This window comes from Molossus molossus, unplaced genomic scaffold (assembly GCF_014108415.1).
Source record: "Molossus molossus isolate mMolMol1 unplaced genomic scaffold, mMolMol1.p scaffold_m16_p_9, whole genome shotgun sequence".
Classification (NCBI taxonomy): Eukaryota; Metazoa; Chordata; class Mammalia; order Chiroptera; family Molossidae; genus Molossus; species Molossus molossus.
The window spans coordinates 65,031,965-65,038,792 of NW_023425403.1; positions in this window are offsets into that span (position 1 = coordinate 65,031,965).

Below are 6,828 nucleotides of genomic sequence, written 5' to 3' on the forward strand. Positions count from 1 at the left end.
ATGTGGTAAGAAAAAAAGTCCATTGAATTTGGAATCATACAACACAGGGTCTAATTCCAACTTTGTCACTTGCTAGCTGGGTGATCATGGTTAAATTATATAACATTTCTGACTTTCAATTTTCTTATCTATGTAAAGTAATTATAAAGTAATAATCCCAAGGTTGTTGCAAGGATTGAAGGAATTGGTGTATAATATAAACAAAGGCAGCCAGTATACTACGAAAACTAAAGGGCAAATGTAAAATTCTGGCATTTGTAATAAACTGGAGTCAATACTTCTCACCAATATCCACAGTCTCTCCCTAGTTAACCTTCCATCCCATGAGCTTAGCGGAGCCCCAACTTCGCCACCCAACTCTTACATCTGTGTGCTGAGCAGACCTGGGAAAACTCACACACCTGTGAATATTGTTGCTACAAAATTTCATGACCACCAGCCTCGTTTAGGTCCTTAGTACTGCTTACTGTATGTTGTATGGCTTGCTCTCTCAGGTTCTCTGGAGTGTCTTTTTATCTTTTTTTTTTTTTTATCCTCACCCGAGGATATTTTTCCATTTTTTGTACAGATAGAGTGGGAGGGAGAGAGAGGAAGGGAGAGGGAGAGAGAAACATCGACGCGAAAGGGACACATCGAGTGGCTGCCACCCGCACGACCAACCAGGGCCAGGGACAAACTGCAACCGAGGTACGTGCCCTTAGCGGGAACCAAACCCGGGTCTCTCCGGACCGCAAGCTGACGCTCTAACCGCTGAGCCAAACTGGCCAGGGCTGGAGTGTCTTTTTAAAAAAGTCCTCCGTGAACCCCAAATCCCCTTTCCTCTCCTGCCCTGCCTTTCCTTCCTCTGGCCCTTATCAAGTAATTTCAATTCCCAGATCACAATGAAATTAGAGGCCATCTTGACTCTCGGCCAGCTCTTAACCTATGGAATTAATGTTTTTCCACATCCATCTTTCCTCCTTAATTCTTGTTAATGTGAGAAGTGGCCTTCATCCAATAGGCAAGTTGTCTTCATTTGTTTTGGAGGTCAATCCCTTTCTGCTGCCTTAGTATTCTTGCTTTGTTCAGATTTTATCTCTTATGTATCTGTAAGCTTTTCCTTCACACTGGCTTTTTCCTATAAGCGTTTAAGCACGCCTTACTTTTTCCCATCTGAAGGAAATACCTTTTTGGGAAATATTTCCTATTCTAGCTACTGCCTCCCCACTCTGCTCACATTCCATTGCCCAGAGCCAGCCACATGACCAGGCTCATTGTCAACAGGACGGAGAAGTACCCACCTCATATAGGAAAGCGATGTAAGTTATAAGGAAATGGGGAGGATGCATCCTACTACAATGAGCCAAGTGAACAATTCAAAACGCAGTCTACCACATCTCCTTCTTTTTTTTTAATCCTCACCTGAAGACATGTTCATTGATTTTTAGAGGAGAACGGGGAGTGGGGGAGAGAGAAACATCGATGTGAGAAAGAGAAACCTTAATCAGTTGCTTCCTGCACACGCACCAGTTGGGGTGGAGTGGTAACCCACAACCTAGGTATGTGCCCTGATCAGGAATTGAACCTGCAATCTTTTGGTATATGGGATGACACTTCAACCAACTGAGCCATGGTGGCCAGGGCTACCACATCTTCTTTATTGCCAGACTTTTTGAAAGAGTTGTCTAAACTCAAGTATCTCTATTGCTCAACTTAAAAAAAAAAAAAAAAAATCAATCCCTTCAATCTAGTTTCTGTCTTCACTACTCCAGTCAAACTGCTCTTGCCAAGGTCACTGACTATTTTCTTGTGCTAACCCCAAAAGACACTTTTCAGTTCACATAGTACTTGACTTTGCCAGAATTTGAGAATATAGACCACTCCCAGCAATTCTTCCCTTGGCATCCATGACTGGCTCTCCCAGTTCTTCTCCTATCTCTGACTGCTTGTTCTCATGTTCTTGGGGACTCTGTCTTGGGCAGCCCCTTAGATTGGTGCCATTGTGTCTCCTGTGCACCCCTTTCTCATTTCACACATATCCCAACGATCTCCTCTACTTCCATTTCTCCACTCACGTTCTGTATGGTCGTAGTACGTTAGAAGTACAACCTGGATATGCTAACATGTAGCTTTATTTTTAATAACGTATACAGTTGTGCTCAATCTTTTCCCCCTCAATTCTGCTATTAGTGGGAGAAAAATTGTACCAACCAATAAAATTAACTCATTCTCTTTTAGATAAATATTAAGTTAATCCAATCTTCCTTTTATTGCCTCTCAAGGAATCTTCCTTTCTCATCCCTGCCCATCTCCCAAGAGGAAGTCCGGATGCAGGGAGTGCGTATGAGTATTTTCCTTAGACATGCTGGATGCATGTCCTGGTTTATTGAACAAGTTGGATTCAGTAGGGTGAAAGCTGAAAGCTTCTCACCGAGATCCGTTCAGTTCTACTCTCACTTCTTGTTATTCTCCACTCAGTGGAATAAAGTTTGGTCAGGACTCAAGATTTTTCTGATTATATTTAGATAATAAAAAGCTCAGTCCAACTTATTAATCATGAAACAACAAACTCCAATGCAATTTGATTCTCCCCACCCCTAGTGGTTTTGCTTTGATCAAGTGAGTATTAATCATTTTTACAAGCACACACCTCAGAAGAAATTTTCTAAATATGTAGTACCTTATGATCACAGGAAATAAAAGTTAAATTTAAAAATGTATTTTTATTGAAGGAAAGCATGATGAGAATAAAAGAGTGGACTCTTCTATTGAATCTTTTAAGGAATCTTAAAATCTACTAATGGGAAGGAGCAGGTTCTTCTCTATTTTTCATTCATTGGCCAGTTGCTTTTGAAAGAAAGAAAAGGGTGCAAAAAAATGTTTTCTTTCTGGTTCATTTTTTTATTTGGTGTTATTGCTCTGTGGCTGAGAGAGATATCAAAGGTTGACCCCTTTCTCATGAGGCTCTTTCGTGTGTTTTTGGAAACCTCCCTATGGCTGGGAATTGCCAAGTTGCCTTTTTCTTCACTCCAGGTTCACCTACGGTGGTGGCCACATCTGATCATCACCCTCACCCCCACCCCCAGACCCTATGTCCCCTGGTTCCCGTGTCCTTCTTCCAGGGTTTCTTGGGAGGCTCTTCCTCAGATGACCCAACACAGCCTTCTCCTGTGAGGTGGACATGGGGTGAGTGGAGAATTCATATGGCATTTGCCCTGCCAAGTTCTGGAAGTGTGACCATTCCCAACACTGCCCTTTCGCTTTCTGCTGCTGTAGTTGAGCCCACACCTTAAGTGTTCAGGAGAGGAAAGTCTTCTCTCTCCCATGGGGGATAAGGGAATACAAGTCCATCCTACTGAAATCTCCGAAGAGGACCTCATTCCTTCATCTCTACTTTTTCTCAGACAGCCTGGCAGTCGCTCATGGGCAGATGCTGGCACAACCAGTCACTACCTTGTAGGGCACTGACCTTCCAACTCTGACTTACAGGCCACTTTAACTTATTTGGAAATTGAACTGTGTGCTCCTTACACATTTTTATGTTGATACCTAAAATTTTAATCATAAATTTAAATAGTAATAAGGGATGTAATTTGTTACTTATTATAAATATCAATATTTTAAAATAAAATGTTTAAAATACTCATAAATATACCTAATAGAATTTAATTACCATAACTATTTGATGCCCGCTATAATTTTTCAAATAAATCATCATAACCCACCACCACCTCCACAATAAGGTGAATAACTGTTTTAATAGTCAGAGATTTTACATTGTTCTTTTTCCCGCCTTGAACTCTTTTTCCTATTTTATTTCACCCAAAGAATTTTTCCTCATGTACCATGTTTTGAAGCTTTTCAATCTTTTATTTTCATCATACTTCTCTTAACAAAAATGCATATTTAAATTAAAATGGTTTATTTCTTATTTTTGTTTTTATTTATTTTTATCCTCACCCGAGGACATTTTTCCAATTTTTACTCAGATAGAGTGGGAAGGAGAGAGAGGAAGAGAGAGAAACATCGATGTGAAGGGACACATCGAGTGGCCGCCACCCACACGACCCAACCAGGGCCGGGGACAAACTGCAGCCAAGGTACATGCCCTTAGCAGGAACCGAACCCAGGTCTCTGTGGACCGCAGGCTGACGTTCTAACCGCTGAGCCAAACCGGCCAGGGCTAAAATGGTTTATTTCTTATAATCATAAACTACTATTTAGAAAATTTCTTCTGAAGTTTGTTATCATAACAAGTATTGACACAAAATTGATCAACGCTTAAAAATATTATAAGTTTTGATAAATCCATCCTAACTATAAAAGTAAAGTTTTATCAGAAAAAAAGTATTTTCTAAAGAGAAATGAGGTCGTCTTCCTCCCCCTGTCCTCTTCCTCCTCATTCTCCTTTCAGTGTCAGGGATGAGTAAGGGTTTAGTGGAGATCGGCAGCAACAATAAAAGAAAGTTTGGGGCCTCGAGGAAATATGAGATTACAAAGATTCATTACAAGCCTGAATGACATCATTTGCACTGAAATATATAATGCCTTCCCATTAAGTAAATCCAAATAAAAGAAGTACATGGTAACAGAGAGTAATTGAGGACAGAAGATGTTAATAAATGACAGTAAGCAGTAAAAATCAAAAAGATACTTAAAGTAGTCAATGGTCTTCTGGCAAAAGGTAAAAATAGTCCTCTTAACAATCTGAATAAGTGTTCAAGAAAATATAATACCCTATCTTTATATTTATTTGACTCAAAGATGTAATGTTAATCTGTTATTATTAAACTTGGAGTTTTTCACTTTTTTATTCTTGAAATCAAAATGTGCTGTTGAGACTCAAACCTGGGGCTTGAAGAACAAGAGCTGAACAGACGTGGATATGTGTGCTGTCTCATTGGGATGACGGAACTGCTCCCAACCCAGACAACACACCAGAGCTGAGCTAGGGATGGGCGAGACACTTACCTTTCTTATGGAAAAAAGGAGAAGGAATTCTGTGGAAAAAATTATATATATATAAAATGTTTATAATATATTAAATATATAGTTAAACATATATACACTCTAGAATTAATTTCATAAAACCATCTGTGGCCTTGTACCCCTCTGGAAGTCTTGGTGCACCCCCAGGTATGCCTGTACTCCAGGAGTTACTCCATTTAGGTGGTGGGGGTGGGCTCCTTGATGCTGACTGTATATCCTCATCCTTTGTAGCTTCTGTAAAAATTCTGAGCAACAGAGAACACCACATCTAACTTTCCATTTCACACATACATACATTCCCCTGGGAGGCATCTCTAGCTCTCAGTGGCTTTATAAGAGGTCCACTTGACTCAAGAGTGTTAAGAAGCACCGACTGGCAGATTGACCCCTTTTGACAATCCTATTATTAGGCAACTATGGAGACAACATATGAATCTAGATTGTGTACAGTACATACCATTTCTGCCTCGTTTTGATTCTGCAGACCAAATGGTCTGCTTCTGTTAAGTCCCCCCACATCCACTGGGGACTCAGCTGCCATTCCACAGGGCATGGAGTGCAAATTAGTTATTCAGGCTTCACTGGCAAACAGCGAGGGCACTGTGCAATCTGTTACCCTGTCTAAATCTCTGTGGCACAAACAATCACTTAAACGTGATTATAGTTATTTGAGGCTACAACTTAATTTCGTGATAAAATTGTGTGTATGTATTACCTCTCTGCCAGGTTTTATGAAGATCTTGTCATACAAAGGACTCAGTGTGTTAGGAATCAGATATCCGTTGTAATTTGCACAACATGCACACCCAAAGTGGGATGATTTTGTAGGAAGGTACACAGTAGCAGAACTATGTTTTATTTTGTTTAAAAAAAAAATGCTGCGAAGCCAGGAATGTTTAGAGAATATGCTTCTGGAGAGGTGCAGAAGTAGCTGGGGAGGGGAAGTACACATTTCCTAACCTTGTCTGAGACCTACACAGGTACAAAGAGGACTCGGAGGAAGAGAAGAGTGCATCCTAATTCACTGGAACTAAGGGAACCACCATGCTGTCAATTCACTGAACTGTAGATGTAGAAACAGAATGGAGCCTTTCAATTCCACTGCCTTCTCCCTGGGATTACAGGCCGGTTGCCATGGATATTCTGGATTCCTGCAGCTAGTGGGAGGGAGCTCTGTAGCCCTGGTATCCTGGGGACCCGCCAGGGTGATACATGAAATGGAGGCCTGTAGGTGTGGTGGTGGAAGACTGGAAAGCAAGAGGTCAGAGGGTTGGTTTCCAGCAGAGTTAAAGCTGATTTTATTTCAAGTCACATTCATTTGGCAATCTATATTTTCCTGCAAGATCAGACCTTTTCGTCCCTCCCTTACAGAGCAAAGAGAATCTTCATCTCCTTCAAGTGGTTACTATCGCAGCACTAGTGGTGTCTGCTAATCAGGTGCCCCGAGAAGGAGTGTTTCCAGTGCAATTTGGGGGTGGGGGGAGGGGAAGAGGGAACCTGATTTGGGTTTGGTTCCAAGATTTTAAGAGGTTTAATATCCCCCACACATAGCAAATGGGGTGGATGCATAAGAAAGTTTCTGATTTATACTGTTTCATCTAAAAATATGATTTGTTACCTGGCCCCGTCTCTCCTTCCAATAACTCATTGCAAGGTCAGCTTTTTCTCTATTCCTTTTGTCTGACTTTCATTCAGCCTTGGTTTTAAACCAAGTCGCAGCAAAAACTTTCCCTCTCTATAATCTCTTGGAGAATTTACCTCTCTGGCTGGATAATCAAGCACTTTAAGGTCAAGTTCTTGGACAGTGTTTGCTAATCCTGATAAGCGGGAAGTGTCCCTGCCCTGACCTTCTGAGCTTCC